Source organism: Typopeltis vanoorti, chromosome 2 (assembly GCF_054136105.1).
Source record: "Typopeltis vanoorti isolate ZY-2024b chromosome 2, IOZ_Tvanoo_1.0, whole genome shotgun sequence".
NCBI classification, from domain to species: domain Eukaryota; kingdom Metazoa; phylum Arthropoda; class Arachnida; order Uropygi; family Thelyphonidae; genus Typopeltis; species Typopeltis vanoorti.
The window spans coordinates 58,438,340-58,457,469 of NC_143550.1; the positions used below are offsets into that span (position 1 = coordinate 58,438,340).

General features: G+C 34.7%; 1 protein-coding gene across 4 annotated transcripts in view; it reads left to right on the plus strand.

Annotated features, from left to right (window-relative positions):
* LOC150109062 (CCR4-NOT transcription complex subunit 3-like) overlaps positions 1-19,130 on the plus strand; it is a 436,445-nt gene that overhangs the window by 157,803 nt on the left and 259,512 nt on the right. The window lies entirely within an intron of this gene.

Consider the following 19,130-nt stretch of genomic DNA (forward strand, 5'->3'; position numbering starts at 1 on the left):
GGGCCTGCTTAACTGCTAACTAAAACTACTACTAAACTGCTATCCTATTGTCTCTCTTCCACACTCTGCAGTTGGATTGCCAACTTTCTCAATAGTCATTCATCATGTGCCATAATAGACAGTTTTCTCATATTTCCCCACCAAAGCAAGAGTGCCCCAGGGTTCTGTTCTTTCACCCACTCTCTTCCTCTTGTATAAAATTACTCCCTCTCACAGACTTCCATTCCTATCCATAGTATGGTCAATGACAGTGCATTCTGTTCCTTCTTGACAAACCTTGTAGTGATCACGTATTAGAATCCTCAAGATCCACCACGACTATTGACATGAACTCTGATCTCCTAGCTATATCCCAATGGGGCAAGGACAACCTTGTAGATCTTAGTGCCACCAAAAGTCAGTTCTGTCTGATTTCTCACAAGAAAGAGCTCACATCCCTACCCCTTACCTTCAGTAATACTGAGATATCCAAACATGATCAGATTTCTCTTCTTGGACTGACTTGCACCTCCGATCTTTCCTTGCACAACCATATTTCAACTATAGCTTCTGGAAATGCCAAAAAACTTGGTGTACTTTTTTTGCACAAGACACTACTTCACACCTTTACAGCTGCTAACTCTATACAAAGTCTAAATCTTCCCAGCCATAGAATATTGGTCCCGGATTTGGTGTGGTGCACCAAAATCCTCTCTAAGATTGCTCAGTTCTATCCAGAAGAGGACATTCCAGCTAATTAATGATCCATCTCTCTCTCACTCACACAGAAGTTCAGTTTCTGCCTTGTTCCTCTTCTACAGATACTTTCATGGACAGTGCTCTACTGAATTGGTCACCATTATTCTTCCTCTCCTCCAAAATCATTAAAACAAGAGCCACTGCTAACCAACACCTTTTTATAGTCCATCTTGAAACTCACTGAACCAACTTCACTACCTCCTCTTTCATTCCATCCACTTCTATTCTTTGGAACAGTCCCTCCCTCCCACTCTGCATTCCCCAAAGATTATAACCTTCAGTTGTTTAAGAAAAATGTGGATAGATTCTTCCTTTCTTCTATTCCTCTTGCTCACACATGATTCTAATGTGGTATAGATCTTGTAGCCTTTTGTGTGTGAATAAGATAAAAAAAAAAAACCTCTTAAAACTTATATTCAGGCAGTAATGATCAGGGAAAAAGAGCAGCTATAGTATTCATTGCTGATCATTCAGCACAAGTTTTTCCAAAACTTTCCATGGTATGTGTTCAGTGATTGGGTGATGTAAGCTACAAGGTTAGCTGTAGATCTTGAATGGTAGAATCCTTACCAGATTAATTTGTGGGCCTCTAAGTAGTTGAAGAGTTAGCTATTGATGATTTTCTTCGTTATTTTGGAGACAACAGAGGTGATGACAATTAGTCGGTAGTTTGACAGTAAACTTTTATTACTCTTTTTTGGAATAGGATGGATATGAGATTGCTTCCATGCATTGGGATAAGTACCACATATGTATAGTAGATTGGAGAGATGCCACCAGGACCAGAAGACTTTTTTAGTATCTAAGTTATTTACTACTAAGTTATTTAGTAGTTTTTTGGTGACTTTTTGTTGAAACAACATAGGAGGTATATGGAGCTCGGTTTCTGTTATGGTAGGCAGTGATTTCACTTGGTCATTTATGCAAGTGGTTGGAGGAAAAAAGCAATGCCAGGAGGTCAGCTTTCTTTTGGTGAAGTAAACAGTTGTGCCATCAGGATGAGACAGATAGAAGTGCAAGAAAGCAGAAGTTGTCTATTGGCCTTAGCAAGTGACCAGAAGCATGACTTCCATTTGGATAGGAGGCAAATGTTCAGCTGGTTGGTTTTATAAAATCAAATTTGTATCTGCTGATGACTGAATGGTTAGAACATCTAAATGGAACGGACAGTAGCGGACTACCAAAAATTTCTATATGAACATAAAATAAATTGGGAAAAGAGAAGAATTAGAAGACTAAGAAAGCGATGGCATGAGACTAGAACAGGTCACTTGGCCTAAAATCCATGATAGGAAGAAGAAGGATATGAGAACTAGGTTAGAAATAAAACACTTGATCAAAGGCTGGAGACCACAGATATAAGAATTCTGAGAAAGATTAAGGGAGTGATCAGTTGATATCAATAATAGAATCACATTAAAAATGAGGATATTATTAAAGAACTTGACATGTTAGCATTCAGGAATGCATTTGTAAAGCTAATCAAGTGATATGGTCACCTAAACAGAATGGGAGAGGAAAGGTTAGCAAAACAAATGTTATTTTGCCAGAATGGCAGGAAAGTCTCAGAGGAAGATGAAGATCTAGGTGGTTTGATATACTACGAAGTGCCTTAGAAGACTGAAAATATAATATCTGATAATACTGGAGTCTTCACAGATGGATTAATTTTGAAGAAAATTAATAATTGAGCTGTTATTAATGATGTAATGTTTTGACGTCATGTTATCATAATACTGTCCGACTACAGATACAAGAACCTCAGTTGGCTCAGTGCCAAGATGTCAATTCATGTTGAAAGGGAGAAAGAAACAAGGCAATGTACTTATTGGTCACCAACACGCGAAATCATGTGCTTTATATGTAAAATTTTCTAACTGTTATATAAACAAAATAGTTACCACTTTATAAACTACAATATTCATAAAAGAGAAGTTAATTCTCTAATGTATAATAATAAACAACTCATCCCACAATACGGACTGATTATCCCTATTATCGGAATGGATTCTTCTTCTTCTGACATGTGCAGAAATGCCAAAGGGTCTCGCATCTGTGGGCGTACGGTATATATCGCAATCCCCTGAGGGTATACCAGGAATTTGATGAATCTGCTGATGATAAAACTTTTTTTAAACAGTAGTTAATTACAAAGTAGAATGTGAACAATGAGCTTACGCTTGAGCATATTACTAGAGGCCTGTGAAAACACTAAGAGATTTAAATACTAAAGGAAAGTGATTTTGGAGTACATATAAATTATTTGAATGCACATCATTAGGCTTCAATTTTTAAATCACAATCATTTTCACAAAAGATAACAGATGTTTCAAAATCATTATATATATATGCGGTACTTAAAATTTTATAGCATATATTTCAAATTTTATAATCAGTGCAGTATAGTTTAATATAGGACAGTGTTCCTAGTTGATAAAATAATAAACAAAATATCACCCAGAAAATGCTGAATTGTGTTCAAAAACTGATCATTGAATCAATTTTGATTCAGTGATCAATCAATGAAGTTAACATGTTTAATTTTTCATACAAGTTTGTCCGAAAGTTTGTATTTGGAAGACAAAATTTTATGTTGCTGGATTTTAGAAGTATGCATTGTCAATTTTCAGCCTTTGTTTATAAGTTCTCTAAAAGGAGTAAAAAGATCAAGAATCCCAGCAGTTGTGAGATATGGTCAGTGATAAAAGTTTTGACTGCCAAAAATAGTCACCTAGCTGAAATTTATTGGCAGTGAAGGCTGTCCATCATTAATCACTGCCTGATCTGCTTGTCCAAGGGTTGAGAAGGTTTGATTAAACAAGGATCACCATTTCTGAGTTGAGCATACATTTCGTGCACATTTCTCATACTTTACTATACAAAATCATCACAGAATACTTGTTGCAAATTGTCTACAAGATGGATGCAAAAAAGGCTCACTGATGATAACAAAACATACAATGGGAACAAATTTTTTGAAGTGATTATCATAATGAAGATGACTGATTTTTGAACCACGATGTGACGAGATGAATCCTGGATTTCTCACGTGACACCAGGTAGTGAGCATCAATCACTGCAGTGGTGGCATAGTGGATCTCCAAAGTCAAAGAAATTCAAGCAGACACTTTCCTCCAGGAATATCATGTATACTATGTTTTGTGACAAGTGTGGTGGGCTCATTGACTTTATGCCTCAAATAATAACAGTATATGAACATGTGTACTGTGAGACTTAAAAAAGTTCTGGCAGTCAGTTCAAAACAAAGAATGAGGCCTCCTCAGCTCCACAGTTGTTATGATTTACAATGCACAATCCCCCCCCCCCCCCACACACACACAGTTACTCAAACATGCCAACTGCTGGAACAATTCAACTTGAAATTCTTGCCACCCACCCTGTAGTCCTGATCTTGCACCCAGTGACTTGAATTTTTTTCTCCACTAGAAGAGATTTTTAGCAGCTTAACAATTCAACAGCAATGATGGTTTGAAGACAGTCATGATAGATTGTGTCGAAACACTGACTACTTGAATGAAGGAATACAAAAACTTTTTTGATATCAACAGTGTCAGTATAGGGTGAATGTGAAGAAGATGACAGCAGATGTAAGCATGTTGACAATAAAGCAATATCGAAAATATAATTTCATGCATTTACAGCCAATCAAAACTTACTTTCTGGATACACGCAATATGTGAAAAGAGAGATTGTTCAGGATAGAAATATATGGAGATCCAAAATAGTTGACATTCTGGGTGGATATCACATTTAATACAAAGTAGGTAGAATGTAATTAGCAAGGCTGATTTTCTGTAGTAGCCATAGGGGAGATACTTTCTATGGTCTTCTCTTCCTATTTCTGTCAGGTTACCTGATAAGCAATATAGTTCGTCCACTGATTAGAGATCCTTCGACACTTCTGCGCATGTCAGAAAAAGGAGAATCCATTCTGATAATAGGATAATCAATCTGTCATCTGGGATGAGTTTGTTTATTATTACAGGTCGGAAAATTTAGCTTTTCTTTTACGAACGTTGCTGTTTTTAAAGTGTAACTATTTTACTTGTATAACAGTTGGAAAAATGTACGTAGAATATTAACAAAATTAAAAAAGGTATAGCATAAAACAAAAATGTAACTAAGTTTATTTTTAAGAAAGTTTTCTATAAAATAAAAATAATTATACAGAAAAACAGAAATTTTTTTCAGTGAACTTAGATATTCTAAACTTACAGTTGAAAGAACTGAGACACTTTAATGTCCTAAACCGATTAATTATTTATGACTTGTTGTGACTCTTTTAACAACCCATGCAAAAAAAATGTTGGAAAAAAAATACCATTATCAAATCCTTTTAATCTTCAGTCATCTGAATCGCCATCACTGTTTTGAACTGTAATACTTTCAATCGCCTGTTCTGAAAGCTTAAAAAGTTTCGACACATGTCAATATCCACAGTTACGTTGCGATGGCGAATGAAACTTTTCACTTCTGCTCAAACATACTCGATAGCATTAATATCGCAATGATATGGTGGTAGTCTCAAAGCTAGAAATCCATGATCTTTGAGCATCATGTTGAATTTAAATAGTTTAGTTGTGGGCGAGTTTCTTTTGACCAAATTAAGCAATTCAATTTTTTGCATATCTGGGGAATGAGAAATGTTATTTGCAGAGAGCCAATCCATAAGAACTTGCTTCTTATTAGACCAATTTGGAACTTTGTTTAATCGAATAGAGTGATATGAAGCATTATCAATTATAACAACAGCATTTTTAGGAAGGTTTGGAATCAGTTTTTCTTCTGCCCACTTTTCGAAGATCGTAGAATTCATTTGCCCATGGTAATCTGCAGTAGTTGAATTGGCTTTGTATAGTAAGTTTGAATTCGGTAAAAAAAAAAACCATTTCTCCACCTGCACACAAAATTATTATGTGCCTTGAGGCATTTTCGGTTTGTAGCACTCCACATTCTTCTTTAGACTGCCACCAATATTTTCCATAAGTTAAATTACTATCAATCCAAGTTTCATCTAGATACACAATCGGTCTTTTCTCCTCCTTGAAATGTCTCATTGTTCTTAAATACTGCGTTTTAAATAAAACAATATCACTTTGCTCCATGATAAGTTTCCTTTTATTCTGAGACTTTTTAAAACAAAATCTGATTTTATGAAGTATTTTCCTTGAAGTTTCTCTTTTCCAAAGAAAATTAATTTTTTCTTTAAGCACAGGAATCAATTTCGGAACAGTTGGCACTCTTTTCTCGACCACGTAAAATTCGTGAATAGTTCTTCTTATAACGTCTACATCAAAATCATTCAAAAGCTACGGTTTAGATGATTTTCTTTCTCTGGTGCTTTTTTTTTTTAGGAGATTTAAATTTTGGCTTACCTTCACCATTTGATTCCCTACGAATTCTTTTAACAGTCGACCCTGATACGCTTTCAATTGCACTTGCACGTTTTATGACTCGAGAAAGGGGAACAAGGAGACGATTCTTTTTTGCAGAATGTCAGCTCATTATTCAATATTCTTTTGCAAGAGCTACTGAAACGTTTAACAACAGAACTTGTTGACTGTACTGGATCCATCATACAAATTAATAATAAATAAAAAAAATACAAAAAAGCGACAACAAAAATCAAGCTACTACTAGTACAGCGACAGACAAGAAAGCATGTAATTTCGCATGTTGGTGACCAATTTGTGGTCACCAACATGTGAAATTACATGCGAAACATCCTTCATTTCTTTTTCCCCTTCAGCATGAATCGACTATTCTTGGCAAAATGCCAAGGAGAGATCTACAAACGGTGGGCATACTATAACAAATTTATTTACATAATCAATTAACATTCGAGAATGGAAAAAGAATATGAATAATAGTAACTTAGATATAATATTTATTTATTTTTTTTTTTTTTATCCCTCCCTTGCATCTGTTTAGCCTCACTTAACGTTTGGAACCAGATAACTGGTAGGAGACTTTCACTTAGCTTGTAATCCAATGTCCAGTCCTCATTTTCTCATTATGTTACCCTTTTATTATGTATCCAACCTGAAACAGAATGAGCAAATATTAACAGATAATATGGAACTTAACTAAAACTGCATTTTTCACTGGCTGAAACTGTAAATAAGCATGATTATACAACTTGAACAAATAGCATGCTGACTGGGACACTGCTGTTTTGGTCTTGTCAAAGAACTGGGATGCACAATGAAAAGCCAACTACCAGAGTGTAGAGGATTTGAAATTGGAAGTGACCATTACTTAGTATTAAGTAGGATAAAAATGGATATCACATTGAAAAGAACAGTATGTGAAGAAAGTTTTAAAGAGAATTAAAGTTTGGCAACTTTTACAGCTAAATTGTAGATTCAACCATACAAACATTATTGAAGAAAAACTGAAAGAAATTGAAAACAAGAAGTAAACCTTGGAGTTTCATTGACAAACTCTAAAGAAGACATTGATTAATTCAGCTAGGTACGTATGTCATGTCCGTGCGGTTAGCCTAGTGGCTGTTTGCATTTCGCAACCATATGCATGGGGAAGGAGTGTCTTAGGTTCGATTCCCGTCGGAGACGTGAGGAGCTGAAGGATCTTCCTCAGCCGTAGCCAAGTTAGCCGGTCTTGGGCATGGACAGTAGGGTTTATCTTCCCAATTTATCTGGGGTTTTTCATCCTGCAAACAGGCAAACTAACCTTGAGAACTTAACACCACTGCAGACATAGGATACACTGGGAGTATAGGGCTGACCACCTTATCATGTGGATAGTTTGAGGTCCGATGATTAATAAGCCCTGGACACCGCAAGGTAAAAGAGGGGGAAAGGAAAATGAGATGGGAGGTATGTCTGCAAGGATAGAAATTAAGAACACACACAAGAAGTTAAAGAAGCAGTCCTGGAAAAGAAGAAAGCATACCAAACGTTCTAGCAAATAAGTCAGCAAATGTCCTAAAAGAATACAGAGAAAAATGCAAGTGAGCTAAGCTATGTGTAAAAGTAGCTAAACAAAAGTCATGGAAAGACTTGAATATGAAAAATAAATATCAGGAAGATGGCAAAAGGTTTGAGACTATTGAATAAGCTTAGAAATTGAGGAAAGAGTACTATAAAAGAAATCAGATGATAAAGGTGACATGAAAACTGAAATGAGGATATCCTACATGTCTGGAGTAATTACTTTGAAAGACTGTTAAATGAACCAAGCAGTGACAGAACCATACTAGAAAATTTTCAAGAGGAGTGAGTACATATCAATACTTGAGGTAGAAAAAGCAATCAAAAACTTGAAATTTGGAAAAGCAGTTGGAGTAGATGAATATTCAACCAGAAATGCTTATGTATGGAGGTATAAATTTTATAGCAGCTACACTGCATAATTCAGAGGGCCTAGTCAGAAGGTCAAATTCTCAACAGTTGCAGTAGAGCTCTCATAGTACCCATCTATAAAAAAAGGGAGTAAAGCTGAATGTGAGAATTAATGAGGAATTTCTCTACTAAGTGTTCCAGGTAAGGGGTGAAAGGGTTTTCATTTTTTATGAATGAAAGATGCAAAGAAATTATATTCTTGTTTATTCCATTATCCAAGTCTAAGCAAACAAAGTTTGCACATGAAGTAAGTATCTTCACAACTAGGTATAGAGAGGCTAATGACTTTACATTAATTGCCTGAGTATTCCATAATCCTTTGCATTATAGGATACTTAGGCAATTACATTCTGAAATACATTGTGTATAGCATTATAGGAAGGCCTACTACCCAGACTGGTTTTGACCTTCATTGAGGTCTCATCAGTGTGAGCCAGGCCCAGAAGAGATACCAAGGTTTGAAGTAATTCAGAATTCATATATTTCCCATATACAAGTAGTGTAGAGGCATAACACTTTATTATTAAAATACTTGTGCCAGGTGGCTCTTTGGAGTAAGTCGGTATAGATGTGTGCTCCTTGATTTATCATTTTTAAAAGTGAGTTTCCACTTAAATTTCACAAGTGAAACCTTAGCAGCAATTCTCAAAATGATTAATTATCACAAAGAAGAAACCCATAAGAGTGTTTTTTTTTATTATTATTCATATAATATTGGCGACATGCAAGCACCTGCTAATACCTACTGTTAAAAGCAAAGATGGCAGCAGTAAATACCAATGACAACAGAGTATGCTGGGAATATCCAATGCAGCACTGGCATCTAGCACTGATAAATCCAGCAATGCCATTAAGTGTTGCAACTGCAGAGTAGAGGTCACAGACACTAAAAATGGGCTTCTGTGCAATTTCTGTCATCAATGGTCACACACTCAGTGCATAAAAATTGGCAAATCAGCATACAAACTTCTTGTGAACCTGAACCAACCTTTCTTCTTCCCACTATACCTCTCTTCAGTGAAACAGCTCCTCAATCTAGAGAAACACATTGAAAGCTTGGAGCAGAGCCTCGCTACTATTGACCAAACCTCCCCAACAAAATCAAATTAATTGAAATCAGGCTAGAACAGATCCATAATCAGCGTATTGACAAAAAATCGCTCATCACTGATACTGCCAGCTCTATAGCCTCATTGTGTCAATGATGCACAACTTAATTGAGGATGAAAACAAACAGAAATATATATATATATATATATATATATATATATATATATATATATATATATATATATATAGTACCATTATCCTCAACTTCCACACTGAAAGCGATGATACTCTAAAGGAAGATATCACCAAACTAATGGGGAAATGTGGTTTTGACTGCAGCAAAATCACCAGATGCCATTGCTTGACCTACAAATACAAAAAAAAAGTGACAGGACAACTTTCCTGCAACCGGTGAAAGTAACCTGTTACACACTGGCAAGTGCATTATAACTAATGGTGGCTGTGAAGAACTCAGTCAGTTCTCCTCGATCACATATATGAGCTGAGCCTAACCTTATCTTTACCCAGTGCAATCAAGGCCAACGACTTCACGAACAATTGGAAGAAAAACGACAAAGTGGCGACGAAATATGGTACACTGACTACAAAAGAGAAAATTCTAGTGCAGAAATCACAGTGTTGACAGCCAACTCCAAAACCACAGTACAAGTACTACATAGAAGAACGTGTATAATCAACTTGGTCAACGGCAGACCCCCCCCCCCCCCCACACACACACAGAGAGACTTTCAGATCACCTCAACAGTGTCCACTTCCACCTTCAGTCCTGCAAAACTGCACTTGCTTTTTTCTGCCAGAAACCCAAATTTCAGACTCTCCAAGCACTACCCATCTGAACCTTCAAATAAATACACACTATTTGGCTCGAGAGGGTGAGCATATGTTTGCTCTGATATACTATGCAAGAGCACATTCAGTTTAGAATTTCTTGTCATGTTCTACTTTGGTTGAAAATCTATCTACCCTATTCTGCCAAATTCATTTGCTGTGTATATTGCTTTCCCAATGTCACCAATTTCACTCTCAGAGCTGTTTGATTTTCAATTCAACTCTTCTAGCAGTGAGATTATCTTCCTCAGCAATTTCAATGTACACAATACCAACTGGCTTTCCAACTGCCTAACCAATCAGGTAGAGATGTTGAGACATTTGCCATCACAAATGACCTTATGCAAATTGTTCATGTACCCACCAGAGTACCAGATATCTCCTTTAGTTGATTCAAACCACAATCTAGTGCTTCTCTCTTTCCCCACCAACCAAAACCCACACAGCTTTTCTCAGCTAAGAGCCGTTTGACATAAGAACACCATGTGGGATGACCTCTGAGATTCTATGCCTCGTTCTCATGGTTGGATTCATTCTTTCACTCTTCCAACTCAAGCATATGCACTGAATGCATCACTGAAGTGATCCTTTTTGGAATGGAAGTATAGATATTCCTCAGTCCACTCTAAATTCCCATCCCATAAATAAGTCCTGGTTCTCCAAAAGCTGTACAAATGAAGAAGCAAGCATACTGCAACTGGTTATTATCAAGAACTCCACCTTCTCTCATCATACACTGAAGCCCGAAACAGCTGCAAGAAAATCACCAATCACCAACTCTTCTGGCTCTTTGGAAATCACCAAAAACTGATTTCCAAAGAGCCAGAAGAGGAAACTTGCATCATACCCAAATGGTAGCTGTGAATTCTGGTCTCTGGCCAAAGCAATTGGCCACAACACTGCACCCAGATGGATCTATTGCATCATCATCCACAGAGAAAGCCAATCTCTTGGCATCATACTTTTCCTCAAATGCTTGCATAGACAATTTTGGTAAATGTTCCCCAACCATTCCAAATACCCGACATTCAATGCCTCCCCTGACCTTACGCTAACCAAGAAGTGATCAGAAAAATCCTATCCAAATTAGATACCAAAAAAAAAAAAAAAAAGTCCCTTGACCCCGACAGCATTCTTCCAACTGTTCTGAAGATTTGTGCTTCAGAGTTGATTCTTGTACTGTGTCACCTCTTTATATTGTCTTACTCCACCAGCATGTACCCTACACCCTGGAAATTAGCCTGTGTCCAACCTGTTCCCAAACCATCAACAAGAGATATCCTAGAAACAAGTACAGAAATCATTTACAGGATATTATAAGTGGACACTGCTTGTCACTCCCTGCTACCGCTGCTCTTTCTCTCTCCCTCTGTGTGTGTGTGTGTGTGTGTGTGTGTTGCCAAGCTTATCTCTTTGTTCTCTTTCTTTTTTTCCTCCTACTGTGATATGAAAAATCCCTGTTTACTCTACCTTAAGCTAGAGTAAAGACAGACATAAGGTAGAAAAAATTACATTTTAAGTTTGCCTCTAGCATATCCTCCCTTTTCCTGCAACTTAAATTTCCCCATAGCCAGTATTTCATAGTTCAGATATTACTGCTCAACCTGCTCCGCTGGTTTTTCATCTCCATCACTCTTCTTCTTCTCCTCCTCTTGAAGTCCAGGTGACAAATCTGTTTGAAATCTTTGCAGTAATTCCATAGCCTTAAGCTCTCGTCATTAATTCTATCTGCATAAAAGCACCTTAATGTATGATCATCATGTGATTTTTTAAGAGGATCAGATAATCGTACACTTCTTTTTAACTAAAATGCTTGTCTTAAAAACATTATCTTTGCCAGTGATAATAATACCACAAATCTTTTTGGAATAGTTAGGACTAAAAAACGGCTTTGCCTACTTCCTATACGGGAACAAAAAGGCATTAGCTGAGCTTTTTGGAATAACGTTAGCCTCCATCCTTCTAAAAATTTGGCTGATTATTTTTACATCATTTTCATCTTACTTGCAATTTTTTTTTTTTTTAAATTCTAAATATTTATCTTATATGTAATAAAACTTGCAGTTCTTTTAATGCTTATTCCTGGATCTTATTAATAATGAGGTTCTTGCTGATCATTATGTAATGATTCATTATTTACAATTTCTGAATGGGTACTAGTTTCAGAATCATCTGATGCTATAGAGATAATTAGATAACATATTTCATTTCTGCACTTTTCAAATATTTCACTTAAATTACTCGAAGTATGTTCTAAATTTACAGAATCATCTCTATTAGAAATAAATTCTACAGGCTGAGATTCTTTATCTTCATTAACTAAATTAGAAGTATTTTCACATTCCTCTGTTTTATTTAACGCTAAGTTAACTAATTTATGATGCTGTGCCACTATTTCATCCATGTTAGATTCCTTTTGATTATCATCATTCTTATGTTGTACATTATCTGAATTATATATCTTGGGGTTTTTGGAATTTCTTGCATTAGGTTTTGTTTAACCAGAATTACTTAATTTTATCCCTTGCTGTGTATTTGAAATATGAGATTTTTAAACTAATTTTCTTACCATCTGATTGTGAATGTGGTGCATAATATTAGTATCAGGAAAACAACCCTCATCTTCCAGTATTTTATTTATATTGTCTCCTAACATAATTAAATTTCTACTTCCTAAAAGGTACCTTTTTAACCTATCAGAGTTACATATACAATCTTACTTGGATTTCTCACATCCTGAATACTAAAATTCACAGGAATAAATTGGTCTAAAATTCTAAGAGAACTATATATGGATCCAATGCTTTCCTTTCTAATTTCCCTACTCCTGTTATAGTAGATTTATAATCCAACAATACTAAATCTCATTTTAGAAATTATGGACTTTACAACCATGTTATAAATAACTGTTTTAATTTCCCGAAGTTTCGACCTTCATATTAAGGTCATCGTCTGGAGTATATACAAATAATACAAATATACAAGGACAAGCTGAGTTACATTTCACACAGTATGCTAAAGAGACAATGATTTGATCAACGATTATTCTACTGGCATGACCTCTAGTGGAAAAAAAATATATATATATTTTAATTTTATGTTTTATATACATAAAAGATAAAATTAAAAAAATTAATTATTTTGAAATTACATCAAAGCTAAATTCTATTTAAGATAACATAAGAGAAACATTCTTTCATATAGATAGTTTTCTTACAGTAACAGTGTTGTCCTAATTTAACATGACAATTGTTATATTAGATTTAAGATTCTGGATTATCTACAGTCCTGTTTATAGTTAACTCTTAGGGAGAAAGTTTCCGTGGGTAGAATATGTCTTCCATATGCTTGGGAATTTTAGACCATCGTTATTGTTCAGATTGGGGTGATTGATAAGAATCTCGCATGCTTCCTTAAATTTGTGTTAGTACCATGAACTCAAATTTAAGTTTGTTTCTTGTTTCCTCCTATATATAATGTAAACAACTGATGCTTTTCCAGTCAATTCTATGTAAAGTGTTCAGGGTATGATCAGAAAGGCCAGCTTCACCATAGTTATTATATTTAACGTGTCGTTTATGTTCATTTTGTCTGATAAGAATTGTGCATCTTGTTTCTCCTATATATGGTGGATTACAGGTGCAATAAATACGGCATACTCCAGGGTGGGCCAGTGGAGTATGTCTTTGAATGAGTTGAGTAAGCCTTTTAATTTTGCAGGAGGTGGCTTTGAGGTTGTATTTCTGTAGTGTTCTATTTATTTTATCTGATGTCCCTTTAATGTAAGGAATGTCTAATCTTAAGAGGTACCTGTGGTGGCATAGTAAATTAATAATAGAACACTTATAGACAACAGTAATAACTTGAATTAAAAGATACAAATATTTCGTACTGAAAGTAACAGTACATCCTCAGTGTAGAACAAACAGTTAAAAGGAATGGAATACAAAGTACAGAACAGTCGGTGGATCACCAAATAAATTGTTGCTGCATACCAGAAGATTAATTACTAAAATATTATTAAATAATTCTTTAATGATAATAATTTCATTGATGGTTGCATAAAATAAGAGTCTCCCAAACTTTTGGGAGAGAGAGACAATCATTTAGATTTAAATTCGGCCGATGTAAGAGGGCTTCGCAACTTTCTTTAAAAATGCGTTCATATTTATACCTGCATCTGTGGAGAAGACAAGCTTTATCCCACTGAATATTATGATTAGTGTCAATGCTATGTTGTGCTAGACCAGACTTATGAGGTTTCATGTATTTGATATAATATTGATGTTCCTTCATTCTTTTTTCCACAGAACGGCCTGTTTGTCCAAAATAAGATACATTGCATTCACTTGGTATCTGGTAAACACCAGCTAATGATAGAGGTGACAGTTTGTCTTTTGTAGATGGCAACAAGTGAGAAATTTTGTTGATAGGAAAATATGTGGGAATAAGATGATACTTCTTCAAAATTCTGCCTATAGGTTCTGAGATGCCTGAAATGTAAGAGATTGGAACTCTGCGGTCTGTTGAAGAATCCTGAGGTGTTGGAAACTTAGGAGTCAATTATCTGCTGGATTTGATTGGGGTTGTAACCATTAGATTCTATTAACTTTTTTACAGTGAAAAGTTCTTGTTGTAAGCTTAATGGAGAGGAGCACACTTTATGTGCTCTATTAATTAAAGATTTGATAATGCCAATTTTTTGAGAGGTGTGATGAGCAGACTTTTGCTATTTGGCCACATGCTGAAGCGAAACTTACCACATTTCTACAACAGATAAATAACCTTCACCCACATTCAGTTCACCATGGAAAAAGAAAAGTCTGGTAGTTTACAATTTTTGGACATTCTCCTTACATGCACATCCTCTGGTACTTTGTCTACAAGTGTCTATCGAAAACCTACTTTTACTGGAAGATACATTCATCAAAAGTCTGCTCATCACACCTCTCAAAAAATTGGCATTATCAAATCTATCAAATAGTTTTCTGTGAAACTACCTACTAACCTATGAGTATTGGAAAATTTATCTACTATTGTTTTGAGGTACTCATTAATGTCATTGTATCCTGAATTAGGAATGACCGAAACCAGTTCATTAGGAAAGATTGGATCAAAATTGTATAAAGCAAAAGATGTTTTTTCTTTGATAGCAGAATGAAAAACAGATCTACATGCAAATAATGCTTGAGGAAGATGTGTGCCTCAATCATTCATTTTAGTGTTTACCAGATTGGAAATTATTTGCTTTATATTTTTATTCAGCCTTTCACACATACCATTACACTGTGGGTAGTAAGGTGTAGTAAATCTTAATATTGAGTAATTTATAGAATTGTAACAACAGTTTGGATGTAAAATTTGCTCCTTGATCTGAAAGTAGGTCTGAGGAATTCCATATCTACAAATAATCATATTCTAGAACTTTCTTGTAAGTCTTTGCAGTTTGATCTTTCATTGAGACTGCTTCAGGAAATCTATGGCTACTAGAATATACTTATTGCCTTTTTAGTAGTTGGCAGTGGACCTACTATATCAATAGCAACAGCCTGAAAAAATCTTGTTGAAATTGGAAATGGGTGTAGAGGAGCTTTTCCTCTGAAAGGGGATCTTAATTATTACTTATCATGATTTTACATATGAGTGTGCCACTCTTCATACCTTTCCAAATGTAACGATCCTTTATTTTTCCCCAGGTTCTAGAAAATCCTTGTTGTCTTGCCAAGTCAGAATCAAGGAAAATGTATATAATCCAAGGAATCATTAGAGTTAGTGCCAATATTGTAACTTTCAACCTTCCTTCTTCCATTTGTCTAGACAGGAGTAATCCATCTTTATCCAAATACAAGTTTTCCGGGTTTAAAAATATATCTAATTGAGTTTCACCTCTCAATACTGCTTCATAAATAGTTTTGAGTACAGGATCATCTTTTTGAGCTTGAATAATCCCATCCTTTTTTTCAAATTTGTGAACTATGTTCCTTATTCATCTTACGAATCACATGAATTTCGGACTTCTCTTCATCTTGATTCAAATGGTTATCTCTGGATGATTTATCATCATTAGATCCTAGAGATCTAGATAGGTAATCTGTTACTACATTTCTTTTTCCTGGAATATAAACCACATCAGTATTATATTCCTGCAGTTCCAGTGTCCACCTAATTATACATTGATTTTTATCTTTTGTAGTACTTAGGAATGACAAAGGCCAGTGATCATATCTTATTTCAATAGGTTGTCCTAACAACAAGCATCTAAATTTTATCAAAGGAAAAATGATTGCTAGTGCTTCCTTCTCTAAGGTCAAATAGTTCAATTCTGGACCTGATAATTTCCTACTAATAAAAGCTGCTGGCTTAAAATCTTCTTCTTTCTGTTCTAATACAGCAGCAATGCAGTCATTTGAAGCATCAGCATAAAGAAAAAGAATTTCACGAAATTTAGGATAAACGAGAATGAAGCTTTAGTTAATGTCAGTTTTAGATTGTCAAATTCTTCTTGCTGGGCTTTATGCCAATTGAATCTGACACTTTTCTTTGTCAAGTATGATATGGGTCTCAATAGCTGTGAACAATTAAGAATAAACTTTCTATAGAAATTTAACATGCCAATGAATCTACAAACTTGCCTAACTGTTTTTGGAGGTTTGACTGATAACATGCCTTCTACATTAAACTGAGTTGGCATAATTCCGATGTTCCTGATTTTATGACTAAATACTCAACTTCTTTTAAGAAAAATTGGTCTTTAGAGCACTTTAAAGATAGATTTGCTTCATCTAATTTCTTTAAAACATTCCACAGGATTTTACAATGACTATCTAGATCCTTTGAATAAATTAGATCATCCTGAAAACAGATGACTCATTTTCCCTACATATCTGATAAGACTGAATTCATCCAAGACTGGAATGCATGGCAGAATTTCTCGCACTTTATGGTAATCAACATCGCTGATATTTCTGCCATTTAGTAGTAAATGCAAAGTATTTTCTATCTTCTTTCTTCAAAGTAGCCAGGAGCACAATATTCTACTTTTGTAAAATATTGTGCTCCTTCTAAACAGATCAATAATCCCTCGATTTACATAGTGGGAAATCAATGGACTTTGTAACCGTATTGATGGCTTTCAAGTTTAAGACAAATTTTAGGCTTTCATTTGGTTTTTCAAGTAAGATGAATGGGCTATTCCACTGAGAATTTGACTTCTCAATTATTCCTTCCTTTTCATATTCCTGCAGTAGTTTATGAAAATGCTGCATATATTTCAATGGAGCCTGATATTGCCTAATGTAAATAGAGATAGAGTACAAATCTGTACTGAGTATTCTACTGCATTAGTGCAAGACATTGAAACAATATCCTCTGTCAAAACACCAGAGAAAATTCAAATGCAGATTTAAAGATTTCAGAATTCTATTCCTTTCTTCACTAGTGTTTGCTAATTTCATTGAATTCTCCATTAGGTTCTCTTTTATTTCCTCGTAAAAATAATCATAATTATGAATCGTTTTAGTTGTTTCTCTTTGTTAGTATATTATTAATTTTGGTTTTGTTACAATTGTGATGTGCCTATTATTGATGTATAAAAATTTAAAGCATTTGAAATTGATGTACTTATTAGATTCTGATAGCTGTAATTGTTTCAACCTTCTTTATTGTAATTCAAAATTGTTAAGTGATGTGATATCTGTCTTTCTTTGTAAAGACATTCTCCTTTCGCTAATGATGACAACATGTCAACCATTACTACCCAATTTCTTGCTTGCCATTTACAGGAAGTGTGCATGCTCACCGAGGAGATTGATGAGTGATTTACAGCTGAGAGAGAGCGAGCATCCAGTATCCAAGAAATGGAGAAAAACTAGTAGGGAGAGAATGGAAATTTGAGAATGGTGACCAGAGAATTTTGTTTTTAGGAAATTTTTAAGAAAACATGACAGTTGGTAGAATATTAATAGAAGATTCTGAAAAGGAATCGTAGCATTGTGAATCTCTAAACTGGATGTGTTGAGACTGTCAACAAGTGATTAGTAAATAAAAGAAGATATCTGATTAGATGTTCTAATTCAATATTCAAAAAAACACTTGAAAAGTTTCGTTCTTCTGTGTGAAGGATGCCTGATCTATTTATTATTCTGTTAGAAAAGCAATGGCAATTAGTAAAATCTGAAACTGTCAAGTGGCAAAGAGCTCTACTTAGATATGGTGTTATGAATAATAGAAGAAACTATCTTTCTGTGGTTAAAAAAAAAAAAAAAAAAAAAAAAAAATTGTTATTTGTGCATTATATTGAACTGCTTGAGGTAAGATCATTATACTCCAGTGAAACAGGAGGATGATTGAAAAAAATATATGCCAAAGAAAAGAAAAAGGATTCCATGAAAGTGAAGAGGCAGTTCTCTATTTTCAGTAAAGATGTAACAAGGAAACTGATGCTAATGAACACTTGTGTGTGTGTGGAAATTTGTTGTGTAAACAAAATGTTCAGTCTGATAGACATGATTAAGTATATGTTAAACAACCCAGTAATAAAATGAGTCAGAGAGTGAATGATTTTATTCTTTTAAGATGAGGAAATATTTATAAGGCCTTGGATCCAATTAGTTTTGTAGTTATTTATGTAACTTTATTTAAAATGCATATAATGTTTTAGTTTTATTTGGCCTCGAGTCAATAAATTTCTGGATTCTAAAAGAAATAGATTTAAGTCATTGCATCAATTGGATTGAACTCTTGTATTTTACTAAACACTCACTGTAAAAACAATCTCTTCACAGAGATAACATAAATGGTGCAGCTGACATATTTTTAAAATAACTGGAATAGTTGACATGATCATTAAAAATAACAGCACCCCATATCTTCAAATGGATAGCTCTTCTTGGAATAACATTAGCCTCCAGCCTTCTCAAAGTTTAATTTTTTTTCTTCTGCCTTCAAATGTTAATTCTCTTTCAGGCAACTACTATTTTCTGTATAAATTATTCATATATGTGACAAGCCACCCCCCCCTCCCCTTTATACTAAAAAATATTATATTGTTGCTTTCATCCTTATTTTGTCCACAGTATATTTGCCACTAAGCTATTTGTATGTTTAGGC